The 23598-nt window shown below is 40.8% G+C and overlaps 1 protein-coding gene and 1 pseudogene across 1 annotated transcript in view; both read left to right on the top strand.

The window, feature by feature from the left end:
- The window catches only part of HS3ST4 (heparan sulfate-glucosamine 3-sulfotransferase 4), a 385593-nt gene that overhangs the window by 16004 nt on the left and 345991 nt on the right, over window positions 1-23598 (top strand). The gene's annotated exons all lie outside the window — the stretch shown is intronic.
- On the top strand, window positions 22225-22342 carry LOC115861385 (5S ribosomal RNA; annotated as a pseudogene).

Raw genomic sequence — 23598 nt, 5'->3', positions numbered from 1 at the left:
CAGCAAGTTGGGCACGCCATGGCTCAAAATCTCCCTCTCCAGCTCACTGCTTGAAGATTCTTTTTTTTTTTTTTAATAATTTTTACTGGAGTATAGTTGATTTACAATGTTGTGTTAGTTTCAGGTGTACAGCAAAGTGAATCAGTTATACATATACATATATCCACTCTTTTTAAAATTCTTTTCCCATATAGGCCATTACAGAGTACTGAGTTCCCTGTGTTATACAGTAAGTCCTTATTAGTTAACTATTTTATCTTCCTTAACACAGAAAGGAAGGAAGGAAGGGAAGAAGAGAGAGAGGGAGGGAAGACAAGACAGACCACTTGTCCAGTCTTAGTACCTAAGATGCGTGACATCCTGCAAAAAATATCTAAAGTACCTGCCCCTCAGAAATCACTAATTGTTTATTTAGAATATTTTCTATTTCCATCACTTCCTTAGCAACCCTTAGCAGCTGCCTGGGAAAATTTAAAGAGATTGTATATCTTACAAGAAAATTCTTCAAATAGCAAGGGAAATCGTTTCATCACATGAAGCGTTCCTGCCCAGATTCACTTCAAGTCAAGAGGGAAAAATGATTTGGCATTTCATCAGCCTTAATGGGACAACTAGATAGCCCAGAATTTCTAGAACAACCCTGATTCTCTGTCATTTTCCTCTTTGCAGTTAAGGTAAGGCTGATGATAGAATATTAAGTGTGATTTAATTTTTTATGCTTTTGTAAGACTTTTTATAAAAATAAGTCTACATTTTGGGGAGTTTTTTTGGGTCAAGTCTAGTGTCTTGGTGTTTTGTTTAAAAATAGGTACCTTGTGGGCTTCCCTGGTGGCGCAGTGGTTGAGAGTCCGCCTGCCGATGCAGGGAATACGGGTTCGTGCCCCGGTCCGGGAAGATCCCACATGCCGCGGAGCGGCTGGGCCGGTGAGCCATGGCCGCTGAGCCTGCGCGTCCGGAGCCTGTGCTCCGCAACGGGAGAGGCCACGACAGTGAGAGGCCCGCGTACCGCAAAAAAAAAAAAAAAGAAAAAAAAAAAGAAAAATAATTACCTTATGTTGTCTGGGGGATTCTCATTAGCACGCAGTGATGTTTCCCCCTTTGCTGAGGGTCCCTCCCCATCATTTCCCCCCAGAAGAAAGCCACAGGACTCTTCTCTTGAAGGGTTTACCTGCTGGAGGTGAAAGAGATGGAGGAACTAGGAACGGCCCTCCAGCCTCTGGCGGCTCGTATATTTGAACCTTGTTTTCAGAGAGTTCTTTTCTAGCTTTCTTGTGATTTATTTTAAGAGTCTGAAGACCTCTTCCAAATTCTCTCTTGGTTCAGAAAAAGGCAACATTTCAAAACGAACAGGTTAGGTGGGAAGTGAACTTGCGTGATTTCTCTTTTCTAGCAATTGTGCTTTTGCATATCATGCCTTCTGAATAACAACTGCTAACTTCCTTGATGCTCGTATAGGATTAAAAGAAAACCCCAGTGCATACATGTCCCTCCTTCATCTTATTTAATCCTCCCAGCAGTCCCTGCTGAGCTAGGGTACCTGGTTTTAAGGTGAACACTAAGGCACAGAGAGGTGAAGAGTGATTCCCAGAGATACACAGGGCCATAGGGATGCGACCTGGATTCCAACATAGGCATTTAGGGCGCGTTCTTTTAGCCACACAGCTGTAATGCTGAGGGAGTGTTCCATCCACAGTCCAGCTGTCTCTTGTTCCTGTCGGCAGACAGAGTGCTGATCCTCTGGAAACCACTTCTGCAGCCAGATTCCACGTGTCCACATCTTAGAGAACAGCTCCCGTTTTCGCATTTCAAGGCTGCTTGGGAAATAAACCCACATCTCCTAATGCTGTGAAAGACTGTTGATAGTGTTTATCTACTGGAGTTTGGTTTAAAGGTCTCAGTACTTTGGATAACTTCAGAGAGAGGTATTGATTTTCCAAGCCCTGCTGTGAGCTGGCAGCTTCAGCTACCTGTTCTAGGGACAGCAGAGGTATGAGATTTGCCCTGGGCTGTATATTTTTTAAAAAGAAAGGGAAGGAAAAAAATCCTTCAGGCTTGGCTATTTCAAAGCCCTGTGAGGGAGGGAAAGCATCTCTTCACTGGCATCTTATTTAGGAATGCTTTCTACCTGCTGCCTTGGTTGTGGGATGTCTGCAGGGAGGGGCTGGTCGCAGGGGCTGTTTTGCTCAAGGAAATCGTGGTCACATTCTTGTTCCTGATGAAGAACGTTTAACCCCCCTCAGGTTGACAGCTGGCTTTGGGAAAGTGTTTCCATGAACAGTACTTTCGCTGAAATTTTAGCAATCACATCACCCCTTGTTACAAAGCTCGGTGACATGCATACCACTGGCCTTTATAAAGTGCCGGGTGGCTGGTGTGGAGTAGAAGAGCTTCTGAATCCCGTCTCCTCCTTAAGCCCAGCTTTATTGCTTGTCCCCCTGACTACACGTTATGAACCACACCTATGGAGTTTCCCTGTCCTGATGATGGACACCTGCTGTTCCTGGAGCTTTGCCCTTCTTCGAAGTTGGAAGGTACATTATAGTGCCGCTGATTGAATGTTATTATTGAATAACATTACTGAATGTTATTCCCACCAAGAACTTTTATATGCACTCTCTCCCAAACAACAGACCTCCTGATTACCCCATGACCACCTGTTCTTATACCCATTTTACACATGAGAAAACTAACGTAGGGAAAGTTAAATGACTTGCCAAAGGTCACCCTGATCCTAACATGAGTTGGTCTGAATCCCAGAGTTTCACTATCAAATTTTGTATTCTTGTCATTGTTGTACACCCCCGCCAAATTCATGTGTTGAAATCCTAACCCCTAAGACCTCAGAATATGACCATATTTGGAGATAGGGTCTTTCAAGAGGTAATTAAAGCAAAATGGGGTCGTTAGGGTAAGCCCTAATCCAATAGGACTAGTGTCCTTTTAAGGAAAGGAGATCTGAGACACAGTAGGATTTCACTTAAATTATTATTTCAGTAAAGTCAATTAGAAAATACTGAAAGCATAAAAAATGCTAATCACCCAGAGGTAAGTATTACTAATAATTTAGTGTATGTTCTTTCATACATTTTCAATACTTACGAAGTATATATAAATCATTTTATTTCAAAAATGTGTATTTTTAAGTATAATTCCCTCTTTTCACCTAAAGGTGTATCGTGAATGTTTTCCTGTGTCTAAAATCTATTTCTGTAGTATAATTTGAACATTTTTATGAATATAAATGTAATATAGACAGTGGGTCACCCCAGAGTTAGGGCCTGACCACACCCATATTACAGAAATATATTTCAGATAAGGAACGAAACAAAAGAGGTGCCACAGTACAACCACAGCAGTAGTAAAAGCAGCAAAGATGATAAGAAGGCAGGATGGATATATCTTAATAAAGTTGGGATGGCAGAGTCCTTTTAAATCAAGATTTAAAAAAAATGACAACCCAGAATCCATAAAGGGAAAGATTGATGGATTTGCACATAGAAAATGTAAAATTCATGTATGGAAACAGAATCACGAACAGAGTGTATTAGTTTACCAGGGCTGCCACAGCAAAATATGACACACTGGGGGCCTTAAACAGCAGCGGTGTATTTTCTCACAGCCCTGGAGCCTAGAAGTCCAAGATCAAGGTGTTGGCAGCGTTGGTTTCTTCTCCGGCCTCTCTCTCTGACTTGCAGATGGCTGTCTTTTCTTCCCTGTGTCTTCACATGATCTTCCCTCTGTGTGTTTGTGCCCAGATCTCCTTTTCTTACAGGGACACTAGTCCTATTGGATTGCGGCCCCACCCTAATGACCCCATTTTGCCTTAATTACCTCGTGAAAGACCCTATCTCCAAATATGGCCATATTCTGAGGTCCTAGGGGTTAGGATTTCAACACATGCATTTGGGGAGGGGGACACAATTCAGTCCTTAACACAGAGCAGAAGCCAAGCGAAGAGCCTAGAGGACACACTTGGAAATGTGAGTCTCAGGACCAAAATCCCCTGTCCCCTGAGAACTGCTTGCGTGCCCTGCCACCTCTGCTGTGCCTGTTCTTCCTGAGCTACTAGGACTCGATGCCATCCCCACCCTCAGCCCATAGGTAGTCATATCCTTGCTTTAGATGTGTTACTATTTTCAGTTGAGTTACACCAGGTCCTGAGGCTCAGGATTTCCTTCCTGGGAACTTTGCATATCTCTGCTCTCATCCATTAAGAGATGCAATTAAAGTTTAATTCTTAGAGGCCAATCTTGAAAAAAAAAAACCACTTTATGATAAAAGTAACACGAGCTGGCTTTAGAAGAAAAGAACACTAACATATAAATGAAAATACAGCCCAAGACTTTTCCTCTTTCCTTTTTTTCCATCCTGCTTCCTGCGCTGCCATCCTCATTCCCAGAAAGGAGCCACTGCTTCTAGTCGGCCTGCGTTTCCCTTCGAGTGATGTATACAGTGGAGGAAGAAGTGCTCACTGATATAGGCTGATGACACTGGTGAGGTGTCACTGATATTACTTAGACTGCCACAGAACTGGAGTGAGTTAACAGTTACCTCATGCCAACTCACCATCTACTAGGCTAAGTGCTTACAGGACCCTATGAGGTAGTGCTGTTATTACCCCATTTGTCAGATAAGCGACCTCCGGCTTAGAGATGTTGAGGAACGTACTCATAGTCTCAGAGCTGGGAAACAATCAAGTGAGACCTTTTGGCTTCAGAGCCTGCATTTGCTATGGCTACTTAGCATGAGAGCGTGAACACTTTTTTCATGACACTGTGTCGAGGCTGAGTTCACTGTTTCGTAATCTTGACGTTGTGTTTCCCTGTAAGGTGGTATCATGATATACGTAACCTCTCTACTCTTTGTGAACATCTCTGTCATTTCCATCCTTTGCTTTTACAGGCAGGGCTACAGAGGATACCCTTGTGCTCTTGAATGCATGTCTCCAGAGGAAATGGAAGGAGTGTGCACTGTTAAAGTTTTGATACACTTTGATCTATTTTGATGAGCTGTCAGATGGTAATCTTATTTCTAAGTTCTTGGGAAAGATCTCCACGTCATCCCCAAGTAATGTTACAGATTTAGTACAACTCAGCCTGTTTTGTGCCCCAGGCACCTTGATAAAAGCTTTTAATAATAAGGATGGTGATTCCACGTACCATTTCCATGAGGTGGAAGAAAATACGCAGTTTGAATATGGTTATCCTTCTCGGATGATCTTATTTAGAGTTTAGTTTCTAGTATCAAAATAACAATGCCCCTTTCCCTTCTGCATGAAGGGGGACAGAGTAAATACTTCCTTTCTCTCTTTGAACTGCGGCAGAATCGTTCTCTATCAGACTTGAGAATTCACAGTGAGGCCAGAGATTCCTTTTTTAACTGTTCCCAAGCGAATTTAATTGGAGTGACAGGATTGATTTAGCTGTAAAGCAAAATTGGATTTCTGAGGTGGTGGTTAGCGACAGGTTGGGAAGGCCCTCAATGCGTCAGGTAGGCAAAGCCACAGTCCTCCTGTAGGTGACCTGCCCTGGAGGGATTCTGCAGGCAAAGGACTGCCCCAGGGCACCCTGAGAAGTCCTGCCTGGCACCTGTAAGCATTTTGCATCATTCAGAGAGAAAAGATCAAGGCAAGCCTAAGTGAATGACAATGGGACGAACCTCTAAAGCCTTCTCTCTGGGCAAGCACACTTGCCCTGGAGCCCAGGACCCAGGGGTTTAGGAAGTTCACATATGGGATGATGGTGGTGGTTTTCTTTAAAATCCACCGAGTGCATTTATGCGCCTGTTACTGTGGCGGGTGTGTTTCTGGGGAGGGTGCTTCTACAATCTCATTTGCCCACAGCATCTTTACTGGAGGCGCTCCTTGACATGAAACGTCCAATTTCCGTGTAAGAATTTTCCTTTCACTGTCTTGCTGTAAAAGAGGCTACTGTTCGTCTCTCAATTTTCGTTGGGCACATGACAATCTGAAATAAAGACTATGTTTCCCGACCTTCCTCCTACTTGATGTGGCTTGACGAGGTTAAGTTCGGGCCAGTGGGATTTGAGAGCAGATGCTGGGTACGACTTCTGAGAAAGGTCCTTACAAGGATGCTCTTTGCTGTTGATGAGAATGCGAGTACGAGAATTGAAGTTCAACAGTAATTTGGTGCTCTGTGGAGAGAGCGTCATCTCGAGAATGAAGAAGCAGCAAGACAGAAGGAGCCCGATGGAAACCTCTGGGTAAGAGAGGGATACCTTTCTGTGTTGCTTCCGCCATACTATTTTGGGCTTTAGTTGTTCTCGGATAAACTTAATTGTAATGGATACATCTGCTTTCTGTGTTCTGGACGTTGTTTTAAGTGTAAAAAACCTACCTAAAAGGTAGGTCATCTTATGAATCCTTATTATTGTCCGTATTTTACAGATGAGGAAATTGAAACGTAAAGAAGGGAAATTCTAAGTGATGTGTCCAAGGTGACACACCTTGTATTTCTATGGGCCCAAGACTTTATTTATTTGTTTTTATTTTATTAAAAAAAATTTATTTATTTATTTGGCTGTGCCTGTCTTAGTTGCGACACGCAGGATCTTTAGTTGCAGCATGCGAACCCGTAGTTGCGACATGCGAGATTTAGTTCCCTGACCAGGGACCGAACCCCGGCCCCCTGCATTGGGAGTGTGGAGTCTTAGCCACTGGACCACCAGGGAAGTCCCTATGGGCCCAAGATTTTAACCTGCTTGACTCCACAACTTGTACTTTTAATCTCTGTCCTTTCCAGAAATGATTCAGACATTTATTTCTCATTCCATATTGATTGCCTCCAAATGTGCCAGGCACTGTGCTTGGGGCTGGGGACAGAAAGGTAAGTAAAAGCAGTTGATTCTTGGCCTTGTGGCACTTGTCTTTCAATGGAGAAGAACGATATAATCAGTCAATGTAAATAAAGTTAAAATGATGAGCAGAGTGAGTACTGTGAAGGAACAGTATCCAGTGCTGTAAGAGACTAGAATGAAGTGGGTGCAGTTTGAACATCTAGCAAGAGTTGTAACCTATTAGAGGTTTGGAGGAAGCTCTCCTAAATAAGTGGCATTTGAGAAGAGATCTGAAGGTTGAGTAGGAGGTGAAAGTGTGTGTGAGAGAGAGAGAGAGAGAGAGAGAGAGAGTGTGTGTGTTGGGGAGGGTAGCAATCCAGGCAGAGGGAACAGGACATGTAAAGACCTCATGTCAGGAAGATGGGTGGCATGTTGGAAGAACTGAAGACCCACGGTGCTGGAACTCAGTAAGAGGGAGAGGCGTGGCTTAGAATGGAACTGGAGAGGAGATAGCTATGGGGAATTGCAGGACACGTTAAAGGTGTGGGGTTTTATCCTCAGGGAGATGGAGGGCTGTCTAATGGTTTCAACAGACAGGGGACAGGGTCAGGTTCACACTTTGAAATGATCAGCCTGGTTGCTACGTAGGAAATGGACTGGGAGATGAGAGTAAGTACCTGTAGGAGGTTCTTAAAATAGTCTAGGAAAGGTTTCTGGTGGCTTAGACTAGGGAGATCGCAGTGAGGATGGAAAGAAGTGGGTGATGTTGTGTTCTGGGCATTGTTTTAAGTGTAAAACACTTGGGAGGCAAAATTGAAAGGATATGGTGCTGGCTTGCCTTCAGGGGATGAGAGCGAGAGAAGTCTTCAGGAACTCCTGGGTTTCTGGCTTGTGTAAGTGGATGGGAGAAGGATGGCTTTACTTACCAAGACAGAGACCACAAGAAGAAGAGCTGGCTTGGGGTAGCTGCAGGACATCTACGCAGTTAACTTGTCCAGAAAACCCTGTGCTCTCTTTTGTTGAAGAACTGTTAATCCAGTCATCTGGATTTTGGGTTAGATTTCCCTTCAGGAAAACCCACCTCCCCTGGCTGTAACAGGCATTGGCTTAGTGACCAAGGTTTGCACAGTGAGATTCATTTTTGTGGGATGTTGGAGGTGAAGACAAAGGGGGCTTGCCTTTGGGGTCTTGGAGCAGGAAGGGTGGAGTCCTACAGATGCTTCTACCTGTGGAGATGTTTCCTCCCTATGGAGAAAGCTGGTGTGCAGTGAGAGAGAAAGGAGTTAGATGGAGATTAATAGAGATGAGAGATGGCAAGAGAGACCTTATTTTGTTGTTTAAATTCCTGAATTCATGCATGCCTGAGACCAGCTCTGTCTAAGAGCTTTCTGGTTCCTTGAGCCAATACATTTCCTTTAGTGCCCTAGGTCAGCTTGAGGTAGGTTTTTGATACCTTCATCAGGATGCCGATGAGTCAGGGAGGATAATAAGTTCAGTTTCAAAAATGTTGAATTTCAGATGGTTTTGAGACATATGTATACATACATATATATATATTGTTTATATATTGTTTTGAGACTATATATATATTTGATATATATATATCAAATAGGTAGATGTATGTAGCTGAGCTTAGAGGAGAGGACAGGGCTAGGAGATATAAGTTTGGGACTTATCAACGTAAAGTGATAACTGAAGCCATGGTCAATGATGGCAAGTGTATGGTGGCAAGAGAGGAAGGCTTAGAATTAGGCTTTGAAATTGGGTGCAGAGTACATAAAGGTGAGCTTGTAAAAGAGAAAAGTGTAGAGGACAATAAGAAAGCAGTTGTGAATAGTGCTGCTAAGAACATTGGGGTGCATGTATCTTTTTGAATTAGTGTTTTTGTTTTTTCTGGGTATATACCCAGGAGCAGAATTGCTGGATCATATGATAGTTCTATTTTTTAGTGTTTTGAGGACTTTCCATACTGTTTTCCATGGTGGCTGCACCAACTTACATTCCCACCAACATTGCACACAGTTCCCTTTTTTCCACATCCTTGACAGCAGTTGTTATTTGTAAACTTTTTGATGATAGCCATTCTGACAGGTGTGAGGTGATAGCTCATTGTTGTTTTGATGTACAGTTCTCTCATAATTAGCGATATTGAGCATCTTTTCTTGTGCTTGGTAGCCATTTGTATGTCTTCTTCAGAAAAATGTCTATTCAGGTCTTCTGCCCATTTTTTTTTTTCATTGGGTTGTTTGGTTTTTTTTTTTTTACATTGAGCCGTATGAGCTGCTTGTATATTTTGGATATTAACCCCCTGACATTTGCTTATCATTTGCTAATATTTTCTTCCATTCTGTAAATCAGTATTACTTCAATAAAAAAGAAAGCAACTCAGTTTTATGGCACTATGGATTTTCAAAAGGAAGGAGTGATCGACCACGTTGAATGTCACTAAGAGATTTTCTAAATTGAAGTCTGAAAAATGTCCATTGGGCTTAGAGAAAGCTTGAAAAAGAGTGGACTTCTTAAGATGTGTCACAGTGTTCTGAGAACTGAGAGGTGCCAGATCTAACATCAAAGATACCTCTAAAGGTTTAGAAAGATAGAAGTGGGTCAGCCTCGAGTTTTAGTTCTTGGGAACTGGGGGAGGCAGGTGTGAGGGAAATGAGTCTCGTTTAACAGATGTTTAAGGCATCCCATTCTTTGCTGTACGCCGGGAAGAAGGTAAACAAGACACTTTCATCCTTCTGGAACTCACAGTCTAGGTGGGAAGACAGACAAGCAAATGCCAATCACAATTTAGGTTAATAAGTGCAGAATATGCCAGTCTGGATGCTTTTGGCTGTAAGCGAGAGAAAACCTAATGAACGGTGACTTAGGATATTTAGATTTCACTTAGCAAGAAATCCAGATGGGTGGTTCCAGGATAGAGTCAGCAGTTTACCAGGCTATGAAGGGTTCAAGCTGTTTACATCCTTCCACTCTGCCATGTTAGCCTGTTGGATTTTGAACTGTGGGTTGTTACATCGTGATCTGAAGATGGCTGCTGCAGCCTTAGGTATTATATTCTTGCATGAGAGTATGCAAAGAAGGAAGGGAGGGAAAGTGACAAAAAGGCTTATTCTTCAGGCAGCTCTTACCTTTCATTAGGGAGAAAATTCCTTCTAGGAGACCCTGGTATATTTCCTCTACACCCACTGGCCACAAATGGGTCCTATGCATTTATTCTAAAACATCTCTTCATTCACTACTATCTGCCAGGCACATTTGTAGATAAAACAAGGGAGGTGACACCTAAGCTGAGAAGTAGGGGACTTGTAGGGGTTAGCCTTTTAAGCTAAGGGTCAATGGTGAGGGAAGGGTGTTGGGCATAAGGAACAGAATACGTGAAGGCTTGGAGGAGAGAGATGAGATACATACACATGTGATGGTGAAATGACATGATTCTTCTCTTTAAACGTGACTTTAGTGTGGATTATTACAGAGAAGGGGTTAACTGCAGTCTAACCATGCTGATTCCTGAGGCACACTCATATTCTGGATTGAGGGTTGCCTCGAAGGACTATCTTATGTGGGCTAACCTTAGTCTTTTTTGCTTTTCTTCCCCTGATAATACATGTTTGCATAGCAATGAGATACCCTTCTTTCACCCAAAGCAATATTTTTTTATTAATTAATTTATTTTTGCTGTGTTGGGTCTTCATTTCTGTGCGAGGGCTTTCTCTAGTTGTGGCAAGCGGGGGCCCCTCTTCATCGCGGTGCGCAGGCTTCAGACGCGCAGGCTCAGTAGTTGTTGCTCACGGGCCTAGCCGCTCCGCGGCATGTGGGATCCTCCCAGACCAGGGCTCAAACCCGTGTCCCCTGCATATGCAGGCAGATTCTCAACCACTGCGCCACCAGGGAAGCCACCCAAAGCAATTTTTTTCACAAATCTCATCTAAATGAATTAGCATTCTCAGCTCACCTGACTCAGGTTACGGCAGGAACAAGTTCCTGTGCTCACACGTGGGCTGGTCTAGTTGACCGTGGCACTGAAAATCAAAGCTGGTCAGTGTATTTTTGTGCAGACAACCCATGAGAGGCTGTTTCTGGCCATTTTCTCCTCCATGTTCACAGTGACATCTGTTGGATTATAGCTGGCATTCTCTGTAAAGTGTACATACTGCTCAGTGCAAGAGGAGAGTGGAAGAGACAGGCACGTCGTGAGATGAGGGGGTAAAAGCACTTTATATTTTTTACTTAGATGTTTGTCCTGGAGCCTCTTTTTATCTCTCTCTTTTTCTGCAAAAGTACTGGGTGGATTTGTTTTATGATTCAAATGCATATTTATACAGAGAGTTTTCCTTCTCTTGACAAGAAACATCAAGCTGGAAGGAAGGCATGGAAGACGTGGGGGAGCTTTTATAGGTCTCCTTGTTCTTTTGTGGCCAGATTTCCTTAATGCACTCAGTGTTCTTCAATGCTGAAGAAAGACCCTTTGTTGTCAGCAGTATGTTTTGACAGTGGGAAACTCGAGTTTATTAGATAACTGTCAGGGAGACTCTACTGGGAGTGGGTTGACATAACCAGACTTTTTGGAGAATAAAACTAGCCAGCCAACTCCACCCTAACATTAGCCTGTTACCTTCGGCACCCTACAATGCAAATTGTTTTCATTAAAACTTGCAGACCTCTATCGGATCTCGGAAGGTACAAAACCCAGGACACAAGGGCACTTCCTCCCTCATGTCTCTGAGACTCCATGAGGAGGGTTATCTGGTCTACCAAGGTACCAGGTGACTGATATATGTTCTCACTTGCCATCCCTTTATTAAAACCATTTTATTTGTTTACGTCCAACACACAATGTGCCCAAAGAACCCCTCATGTTCCTTTTCTTTTGTTTCATTTGCTTTGCTTTTCAGCTGGTGAGGAATAAAGCTGGCCTTGTGGGAAATTACCTTCGTCTCTCAGACAATACCCAGCAAGGGCATACAGTGACTTGGGGAAGGTCACAGTATTTTAACAAGCTACTTCAAGTGGTTTTGGGAGAAAGAATAAGATACCATCTGCCAAATGTTTAGAGTGCTTTGGAAATAGGGGGCACCAGGGTAACATGGGCTTTGGAGCCAACTGCTTGGCTGTGAGTATGGGCTGTGGGACCTGCTGGTTGTGGGGCCTTGAATGAGTTACTAAACTGATCTGTGACTCAGTTTCCTCATCTTTAAAATGGAGATATTAATAGTATGTACTTTATAGGTTAGTTACAAGGATTAAATGAGATACACATGCAAAGCTCTGGAAAATGAATACTAATAAAGCAAAGCAAATAATGTGGAGATTTTTAAAAATGAGAAGTCAGTTATCTGTCAGTATAGACAAATTAATCCATGTGCCTTTGGTATACCAGTTGTTCTCCTTAAGCATCTATGTTTCTTTCCTCAGATCCTTATTGGATTCCACTAAAAAATCAAGCAACTGTATTTATCTAATATTGGATAATTACTTTATAACTGTCTGCTCTCTCCAGTGCTTTGCAAGATGCTAGGGATACACAAATAAATCAGAAGATTTGAAAAAAGTGATATAAATTTGACCAATATACTGTTTGGAAATCATATGTGATCAACCTTAGTTTGGCTCCAGATTTTCACAGTAGCATCCAAAAGGATGGGTTTGTCCATCTGTCTAACAATTTTGTACCTTTTATTCCCAAAATATAACTGGTGAGGTTCAAATGCTTTTCTCCTTCAGCCTAGAAGGGATTTTACTCTTCTTGAGTTAGCACGCTCTTTTCCCAATATTCTTCGTATCTTGTTATTTATGTTTCGTCTGAGTGGCAATGAGAAGGGTGGTTTTAAGTCTTATCACCAATCATTTCCATCAGCAAGCATTCTCTTCCAAGCCACCTAAACCTCTATATCACCTACTTAAATAGAAATCCAGGAGTTGCCATTGTCTCCCCCAACAGAATATAAACATTTTGAGGACAGGGTCCCATCTCTACTTGAGAAAGATTTGGAAAGTGAAGAAATGGAATTCATACAGAAAAGCTGCCATTTCCTTGTTTAACGCTGAGTAATTCCATTAGTTATGTGCCTCACTGGGGTACCACTGAGGTGAAGAAGAAGATTAAATAGCATCACTAATGATTATGCTTCCATAGTAAAGCCTCTTCCTCAGAAAAAAAAAAAATGTAACAATGTTTTCCTAACAGTGAAGTGATCACCTGAACCTGAATTAGCACTGACTCATCAAATCCCTCATCCAGTTTGAAAAGAGGTCAGGTCATTGGCCACTTCATTAACTCATTATGAATTAAAAAAGGGTTTATTGAGTTCCTGGGCATTTTAAAATTTAATACCTTCAGGACGATATTTGCTGGCTGAAACCTCTAGTCATAAAATGAAAGCTTTGTCCAATTTTTTTGCTGCTGTGTATTAAAGACAAGCTTTATTTCTCTCTCTGTCTCTCTTTTTTTTTTTTTAACATATCAGATATTTTTGGTACTTTCTTTTCTTTTCACTTTTCCCTTCCATTATTTCTGTTCCTTCCCTCCCTCCTTTCCTTCCTTCCGTCCTTCTTTCCTTCCTTCCCTCCCTCCTTTCCTACCTTCCTTCCTCCTTTCCTTCCTTCCTTCCTTCCTTGCAGTTCTGAACTACTATTATTTTACGTTTCCTGTACGCCTTCTTGTAGGACCATATGCTGCTTGTCCCAATGTGTTGGTGTGCAACATTTCTGAAAGAAGATTTTTCATAGGAGGGTGTCAGAGGATGGAATGATTGCCTGGTCACCTCATTCATTTATTGTCACCCTTGACTCATTTTTGGAGCATCTTAAAATACTTAACATACTTACCAAAACTATATTTGAAAATACCCACTGTTTTTTTCTGCTTATTAACATAATAAGCAGAAATTAGAGGAAATTTAGAAAAATACCAGAAGCATGTAGGGAAAATAGAGAAATTACCTTCACCCATAATACTACTATCCAGAGAATGTTTCTTTTCTGTGCACATATACACATACATATTTGATTGTTGGTATTATCTCAGATTTGGGATTATATTATATAATTTTTAACCTGTTTTCCCCACTTAGAGGTAGAATGTTGACATATTTCCATACTAGTGAATATTCTGTTGCCACAGTGGTTTTCAGCTTTTTTTTTTTTTTTTTTACTATATCCTAAAGTAAGAAGTACATTTTATATACTGACCCAGAATAAACACACATGCATTTAAATAAAGTTTCATGAAACCATACTGACACTTACTTTGTGTGATGCACTCTGATATTCTTCTATTTAAAAAGCTGTCCATGGCCCACAAAAACTGGTTTCATGACTCATTAATGATTTGTGACCCACAGCTTGCAAACTCCTCCTTTAACACATGAATTTTATTCGTGTGTGGTTTTCATTGTATGGCATGAATACATTATAATGTATTTAACTGATACCCTACAGGTGGACATTTACATTGCTTCCAGTGTTCCTCTGGTCCTAAAACATTGCAGTGAACAAATGGGTACAGAAAACACACACACACACAGAGTTTCTTAGGATGACTCCCAGGGCATACATGGTCATATAATTACTGGGTCAAAAGGTGAGCGGTGAGCATGATTTTAAAGCTTTTGGTACACATTGCTGAATTTCCCTCCAGGAGGCTTATATAAATATTTACACTCTTGCCTGCTGTGTCTGGGGATGCCCAGTTCTCCCTGCCCTCACACGTAAAAACTACATTCTTTGAGTTATCTTAGAATCTCTGTCACAGATGAAATTCACAGCAGCATTCAACAGTGAGGGGAGAAATGTTTTTGGCAGTGATGGAAGTCTGCTCTATGACTGAAGATTGCTATTGTGTCTAAATTGTATTATGTTAATGTCCCATGCAGTGTGCTTTGCAGGCGAGGTTTAGCATTTCTATTTCTCTTGTACACCGCCAAGAAGAAGTGCTTATTTTAAACACTGCACAGTGCTCTCTACATCCTGTGCATCTTTCCGTTGTCGTTGGCCACGGACCCTCTGATTCTCTCAGAAAGAGTATAGATGCAGTAACCATGCATTGTGCAATTTTCCGGACAGTTTGTCTCAGATGTCCCTGCTCTCTGTTGGTCCAGCTTATGTCTTAGTTGTTGTCCTTACTTTTGAGTTGGATCATAGCATCTCTGGAAGAACAGGTATATGCCTGTGTTGAGAACAACACTACTCTGTGTTCAGTTTGGAGAAATCTTAATTGTCCAGCAAAAAGGTGTGTACGAGTTGTTTTATTTTTAATGGCAAAAGATTGGAAGCCACCTAAGTGTACCTCAGTACGAGACGGGTTGTGTAAGTTATGGCTTACCCACAGAAGGAGTACAATGCAGTTGTTTAAAAGAATTGGACAGCGCTGTGCATATAGCCGTGGAAAAAACTCCAAGATCTGTTGCTGATGAGAAAAAACAGGCTGCAGAGAGGCATCTAGTATAAATCCTTGACAGCGTGCATGTCTCTTTTTCTGAAATCCTCTGAGTGTATTACTTCAATTAAAATAGATAATGGAAAAAAGTAAAGATTAGCAAGTGTCTAAGGCATTTTAGAAAAATACCCATCAGAAAACATCTCAACTGTCTTACATTGATACTGTGTTGTTTCTGATTGAGAGTTTTTTTAAAAATTTATTTTTTTGAAGTCTAGTTGATTTACAATGTTGTGTTAAATTCTACTGTACAGCAGAGTGATTCAGTTATACACATACATACATTCTTTTTCATACTCTTTTCCATTATGGTTTATCACAGGATATTGAATATGGTTCTCTGTGCTATACAGTACGTCCTTGTCGGTTATCCATTCTATATATAATAGTTTGCACCTACTAATCCCAAACTCCCAATCCATCCCTTCCCCCTCCCTCCCTCCTTGGATTGAGAATTTTGAGCTGAGGGTGGAGGAGATCCCCTGGGGATCGAATAGACACTTGGAAAGAATTAACTCCACTTCCCAGAATGCCTGTACACTGCCACCCCATTTACACCCAGGGAGAACCCGTATCATTCAATCATACTTAATCCATGTAGAGGGAGCCTCTTCAAAGCTGAATTATGCCAGTTGGTACACCTCATGACTAGAATTATGATTGGCTTCTGGGCTTGCTGATCATTCAAGTGTTTTTATGGAAGACTTGTAACTGGCAGAAAACACATGTGTGCACCCAGATGCCCGTGCACACACTTTAATTAATTAATTAAATTTTATATACAGCAGGTTCTTATTAGTTATCCATTTTATACATATTAGGGTATATATGTCAATCCCAATCTCCCAGTTCATCACAGCACCACCACCACCCTCCGTCCGTTTCCCCTCTTGGTGTCCATACGTTTGTTCTCTACATCTGTGTCTCAATTTCTGCCCTGCATACCGGTTCATCTGTACCATTTTTCTAGGTTCCACATGTATGCGTTAATATACGATATTTGTTTTTCTCTTTCTGACTTACTTCACTCTGTATGAAATTCATCCACGTCTCTACAGATGACCCAATTTCATTCCTTTTTATGGCTGAGTAATGTTCCATTGTATATATGTATCACATCTTCTTTATCCATTCGTCTGTCGATGGGCATTTAGGTTGCTTCCATGACCTGGCTATTGTAAATAGTGCTGCAGTGAACATTGGGGTGCATGTGTCTTTTTGAATTATGGTTTTCTCTGGTATATGCCCAGTACTAGGATTGCTGGGTCATATGGTAATTCTATTTTTAGTTTTTATAAGGAACCTCCATACTGTTCTCCATAGTGGCTGTATCAATTTACATTCCCACCAACAGTGCAAGAGGGTTCCCTTTTCTCCACACCCTCTCCAGCATTTGTTGTTGGTAGATTTTCTGATGATGCCCATTCTAACTGGTGTGAGGTGATACCTCATTGTAGGTTTGATTTGCATTTCTCTAATAATTAGTGATGTTGAGCAGCTTTTCATGTGCCTCTTGGCCATCTGTATGTCTTCTTTGGAGAAATGTCTATTTAGGTCTTCTGCCCATTTTTGGATTGGGTTGTTTGTTTCTTTAATATTGAGCTGCATGAGCTGTTTATATATTTTGGAGATTAATCCTTTGTCCGTTGATTTGTTTGCAAATATTTTCTCCCATTCTGAGGGTTGTCTTTTGTATTGTTTATGGTTTCCTTTGCTGTGCAAAAGCTTTGAAGTTTCATTAGGTCCCATTTGTTAATTTTGTTTTTATTTCCATTACTCTAGGGGGTGGATAATAAAAGATCTTGCTGTGATTTATGTCAAAGAGTGTTCTTCCTATGTTTTCCTCTAAGAGTTTTATAGTGTCTGGTCTTACATTTAGGTCTCTAATCCATTTTGAGTTTTTTTTGTGTATGGTGTCAGGGAATGTTCTAATTTCATTCTTTTACATGTAGCTGTCCCGTTTCCCCAGCACCACTTATTGAAGAGACTGTCTTTTCTCCATTGTATATCCTTGCCTCCTCTGTCATAGATTAGTTGACCATAGGTGCGTGGGTTTATCTCTGGGCTTTCTATCTTGTTCCATTGATCTATGTTTCTGTTTTTGTGCCAGGACCATATTGTCTTGATTACTGTAGCTTTGTAATATAGTCTGAAGTCAGGGAGTCTGATTCCTCCAGCTCTGTTTTTTTCCCTCAACACTGCTTTGGCTATTCGGGGTCTTTTGTGTCTCCATACAAATTTTAAGGTTTTTTGTTCTAGTTCCATAAAAAATGCCATTGGTAATTTGATAGGGATTGCATTGAATCTGTAGATTGCTTTGGGTAGTGTAGTCATTTTTACAATATTGATTCTTCCAATCCAAGAACATGGTATATCTCTCCATCTGTTGATATCATCTTTAATTTCTTTCATCAGTGTCTTGTAGTTTTCTGCATGCAGGTCTTTTGTCTCCCTAGGTAGGTTTATTCCTAGGTATTTTATTCTTTTTGTTGCAATGGTAAATGGGAGTGTTTCCTTAATTTCTCTTTCAGATTTTTCATCATTAGTGTGTAGGAATGCAAGAGGTTTCTGTGCATTAATTTTGTATCTTGCAACTTTACCAGATTCATTGATTAGCTCTAGTAGTTTTCTGGTGGCATCTTTCGGATTCTCTATGTATAGTATCATGTCATCTGCAAACAGTCACAGTTTTCTTTCTTCTTTTCCAATTTGTATTCGTTTTATTTCTTTTTCTTCTCTGATTCCCATGTCCAGGACTTCCAAAACTATGTTGAATAATAGTGGTGAGAGTGGACATCCTTGTCTTCTTCCTGATATTAGAGGAAATGCTTTCAGTTTTTCACCATTGAGAATGATGTTGGCTGTTGGTTTGTCATATATGGCCTTTATTATGTTGAGTTAGGTTCCATCTATGCCAACCTTCTGGAGAGTTTTTATCATAAATGGGTGTTGAATTTTGTCAAAAGCTTTTTCTGTATCTATTGAGATGATCATATGGTTTTTATTCTTCAATTTGTTAATGTGGTGTATCACGTTGATTGATTTGCATATATTGAAGAATCCTTGCATCCCTGGGATAAATCCTACTTGATCATGGTGTATGATCCTTTTAACGTGCTGTTGGATTCTCTTTCCTAGTATTTTGTTGAGGATTTTTGCATCTATATTCTTCAGTGATATTGGTCTGTAATTTTCTTTTTTTGTAGTATCTTTGTCTGGTTTTGGTATCAGGGTGATGATGGCCTCATAGAATGAGTTTGGGAGTGTTCCTTCCTCTGCAGTGTTTTGGAAGAGTTTGAGAAGGATGAGTGTGAGCTCATTTCTAAATGTTTGATAGAATTTACCTGTGAAGCCATCTGATCCTGGACTTTTGTTTGTTGGAAGATTTTTAATCAGAGTTTTAATTTCATTACTTGTGATTAGTCTGTTCATATTTTCTATTTCTTCCTGGTTCAGTCTTGGGAGGTCATACCTTTCTAAGAATTTGTCCATTTCTTCCAGGTTGTCCACTTTATTGGCATAGAGTTGCTTGTAGTAGTTTCTTAGGATGCTTTGTATTTCTGCAGTGCCTGTTGTAACTTCCCCTTTTTATCTCTAATTTTATTGATTTGAGTCCTCTCCCTCTTCTTCTTGATGAGTCTGGCTAATGGTTTATCAATTTTGTTTATCTTCTCAAAGAACCAGCTTTTAGTTTTATTGATCTTTGCTATTGTTTTCTTTGTTTTTATTTCACTTATTTCTGATCTGATCTTTATGATTTCTTTCCTTCTGCTAACTTTGGGTTTTGTTTGTTCTTCTTTCTCTAGTTCCTTTAGGTGTAAGGTTAGATTGTTTATTTGAGATTTTTCTTGTTTCTTGAGTTAGGCTTGTATAGCTATGAACTTCCCTCTTAGAACTGCTTTTGCTGCATCCCATAGGTTTTGGATCATTGTGTTTACATTGTCATTTGTCTCTAGGTATTTTTTTATTTCCTCTTTGGTTTCTTCAGTGATTGCTTCGTTATTTAGTAACGTATTGTGTAGCCTCAGTGTGTTTGTGTTTTTTACATTTTTTTCCCTGTAATTGATTTCCAATCTCATAGCATTGTGGTCAGAAAAGATGCTTGATATAATTTCAATTTTCTTAAATTTACTGAGGCTTGATTTGTGACCCAAGATGTGCTCTATCCTGGAGAATGTTTCGTGCACACTTGAGAAGAAAGTGTAATCTGCTGGTTTTGGATGGAATGTCCTATAAATACCGATTAAATCTATCTGGTCTTTTGTGTCATTTAAAGCTTGTGTTTCCTTAGTAATTTTTTGTTTGTATGATCTGTCCATTTGTGTCAGTGAGGTGTTAAGGTCCCCCACTATTGTTGTATTACTGTTGATTTCCTCTTTTATAGCTGTTAGCATTTGCCTTATATATTGAGGTGCTCCTATGTTGGGAGCATATATATTTATAATTGTTAATCTTCTTCTTGGATTGATCCCTTGAACATTATGTAATGTTCTTCCTTGTCTCTTATAACATTCTTTATTTCAAAGTCTATTTTATCTGATATGAGTATTGCGACTCCAGCTTTCTTTTGATTTCCATTTGCATGGAATATCTTTTTCCATCCCCTCACTTTCAGTCTGAATGTGTCCCTAGGTCTGGAGTAGGTCTCTTGTAAACAGCATATATATGGGTCTTGTTTTTGTATCCATTCAGAAAGCCTGTGTCTTTTGGTTGGAGCACTTAATCCATTCACATTTAAGGTAATTATCGATATGTATTTTCCTATGACCATTTTCTTAACAGTTTTGGGTTTGTTTTTGTAGGTCCTTTTCTTCTCTTGTGTTTCCCACTTAGAGAAGTTCCTTTAGCATTTGTTGTAGAGCTGGTTTGGTGGTGCTGAATTCTCTTAGCTTTTGCTTGTCTGTAAAGCTTTTGATTTCTCCATCGAATCTGAATGAGATTCTTGCCGGGTAGAGTAATCTTGGTTGTAGGTTCTTCCCTTTCATCACTTTAAATATGTCATGCCACTCCCTCTGGCTTGTAGAGTTTCTGCTGAGAAATCAGCTGTTAACCTTATGGGAGTTCCCTTGTATGTTATTTGTCGTTTTTCCCTTGCTGCTTTCAGTAATTTTTCTTTGTCTTTAATTTTTGCCAGTTTGATTACTATGTGTCTTGGCGTGTTTCTCCTTGGATTTATCCTGTATGGGACTCTCTGTGCTTCCTGGACTTGGGTGGCTATTTCCTTTCGCATGTTGGGGACGTTTTTGACTATAATCTCTTCAGATATTTTCTCTGGTCCTTTCTCTCTCTCTTCTTCTGGTACCCCTATAATGTGAATGTTGTTACGTTTAATGTTGTCCCAGAGGTCTCTTAGGCTGTCTTCATTTCTTTTCATTCTTTTTTCTTTACTCTGTTCTGTAGCAGTGAATTCCACCATTCCGTCTTGCAGGTCACTTATCCGTTCTTCTGCCTCAGTTATTCTGCTATTGATTCCTTCTAGTGTATTTTTCGTTTCAGTTATTGTATTGTTCATCTCTGTTTGTTTTTTAATTTTTCTAGGTCTTTGTTAAACATTTCTTGCATCTTCTCTATCTTTGCCTGCATTGTTTTTCCGAGGTCCTGGATCATCTTCATTATCATTATTCTGAATTCTTTTTCTGGAAGGTTGCCTATCTCCACTTCATTTAGTTGTTTTTCTGGTGTTTTATCTTGTTGCTTCATCTGATACATAGTCCTCTGCCTTTTCATCTTGTGTATCTTTCTGTGAATGTGGTTTTTGTTCCACAGGCTGCAGGATTGTAGTTCTTGCTTCTGCTGTCTGCCCTCTGGTCCACACACTTTACTGTGATAAAGTCAGTATATCTGATTTCAGCATTACAGACCTCATGGAAACAATGGGGTGAGCTTGAAGAGAGGAGGTTTGGCTCCATGTGGAGACCCTGGGAATGTGCATTATACACTTCACACCACTTATCACCTGAATTAACTACTCATCTGTTTTGATTAGATTTTCAGTAGATTTATATTCAGGCTCCAATCACAGGATTGCCATATCCTAGCTCTGTGACCTTGGGCTAATTGCTTGACTTCTCTGAACTTTATTTTTTCATCTAAAAAGTGAAAAGTGTAATACCTTTGTCATAGGGCTGTTGATTGGGTTAAAGGAGGTAAATTATATCAAGTGCCTAGCCTGATGGCCACCCTTTGGTAGATCCTGGTTAACTGAAAGCTGTTTCTTGTTATTAGGAAGGTGTCAGAGGGCATTAAGAAGCTATCTGGGCTCTGCAGGGTCGGGAGGGTCATAGCAACAACACCTTCAGGAATAAGGACTCAGAGACTCAGTGGGGAAGTGGCTGTACAAGCCAAGATTCCAGGAGAATCTCCAGTGTTTGTTTCTTTGTGTCTTCTGTTTCTCAGTATTGATAACTAGTAAACCCTTAAGAAGTTTTAATCCTATGGGTTTTGAGGGGGCATGATGGAAGAGTCTGGAGAGATGGGGCCCCACTGAGCAGCCAGGCTGGGAGCAGCAAACCAAGGAATTAAGTAGGGAAATTAGGAGTTTTTTCCTGGGATCTTTTCCTGAAAAAGAAATGGGACACAGAGAAAGACAACTGTTGTATGATATCACGTATATGTGGCATCTAAAATATAATACAAATGAACTTATTTACAAAACAAAAACGGACTCATAGACATAGAAAACAAAGGGGAAAGGGGGAAGGGATAAATAAGGAGTATGGGATTAACAGATATGTACTACTATATATTAAAGTAGGTAACAACAAAGATTTACTGTATAGCACAGGGAACTATATCCAATATCTTATATTAACCTATAATGGAAAATAACCTGAATCAATCAATCACTCTATCTGTCTATCTGTCTATCTATCTATCTATCTATCTGTCTGAATCACTTTGCTGTACACCTGAAACTAACACAATATTGTAAATCAACTGTAGTTGAATTTAAAAAAAGTGCACCTATTATAAAAGTGCAAACCATTGCACTCTACAGCCATACCACCCTGAGTGCACCCAATCTCATCTGATCTCAGAAGCTAGGCAGGGTAGGCCTGGTTAGTACTTGGATGGGAGACCACCTGGGAATACCGGGTGCTGTAGGCTTAAAAAACAAAAAAAGCAAACCATTGCATAAAACTTTTTTTTTAAATTAAATAAATAAATAAATAAATTTTTTGCTGTGCTGGGTCTTCATTGCTGCACACGGGCTTTCTCTAGTTGTGGTGAGCATGGGCTTCTCATGGTGGTGGCTTCTCGTTGCAGAGCACAGGCTCTAGGCGCGGGCTTCAGTAGTTGTGGCATGCAGGCTCAGTAGCTGTGGCTCACGGGCTCTAGAGCACAGGCTCAGTCATTGTGGTGCACGGGCTTAGTTGCTCCTCAACATGTGGGATCTTCCCAGGCCAGGGCTCGAACCCGTGTGCCCTGCATTGGCAGGCGGATTCTTAACCATTGCACTACCAGGGAAGTCCTGGATAAAACTTTGACTCACTAATTGGCAGTGTTCCTTCAGATAATATGTATTAGGGAAGTATAATTTAAGATGTGTCAACTCTGAAACTATTTCTGTTTTTTTGTTTTGTTTTGTTTTGTTTTGCGGTACGCGGGCCTCTCACTGTTGCGGCCTCTCCCGTTGCGGAGCACAGGCTCCGGACGCGTAGACTCAGCGGCCACGGCTCACGGGCCCAGCCGCTCCACGACACGTGGGATCTTCCCGGACCGGGGCACGAACTCGCGCCCCCTGCATCGGCAGGTGGACTCTCAACCACTGCGCCACCAGGGAAGCCCAAGTTACTTATTAATGTCTGTGAAGTGGAGTTCATCCTGTGGATTTTAGACTGCTGCTGTGAGATTCCTTGCTGTATAGCACATATAAAATTCCTGGCACCGGCTGGATGTTCAGTAGAGGTTCTCAGATTTCCTCGAATCTGTAATGTGCACTCTTACTCTTATCACTAGGAAGAGAGCATTGCTAATTAAACCATGGCGGTACTTCTACATGTAGAATTTTAAAATTTCACATTTATTGGAAAGAGAATCCTTATGCTGGAACATTTATCTTCCATCACTCTTGTGCATTCATACATCAGAAAAAAATAAAAGAGATAAATTGGTCCATGGATTCCTGACATTTCTTATTCAAAGTTGGACCCTTCTGAGCCACCCCCAGTTCGCAGTGTCCTCCTCTTGTGTGTTCTTCGTGCTCTCGTTCCTAATCCCACCTAGGCTGTTGCTCTGGCAGCATTTCTTAAAAAGTGCTCCATCCTTGCCCTCAGGATTTTCTTCCAGGCTGCTGCTGGTTTTGACGCACAGACTCAGGCAGTGACAATACGTGATGATGATTGTGACACACATTTTGATTC

The sequence above is a fragment of the Globicephala melas genome, chromosome 15, assembly GCF_963455315.2.
Source record: "Globicephala melas chromosome 15, mGloMel1.2, whole genome shotgun sequence".
Lineage (NCBI taxonomy): Eukaryota > Metazoa > Chordata > Mammalia > Artiodactyla > Delphinidae > Globicephala > Globicephala melas.
Note: the sequence above shows the minus strand (reverse complement) of the source record. Positions and strands in the feature narration are given on the sequence as shown.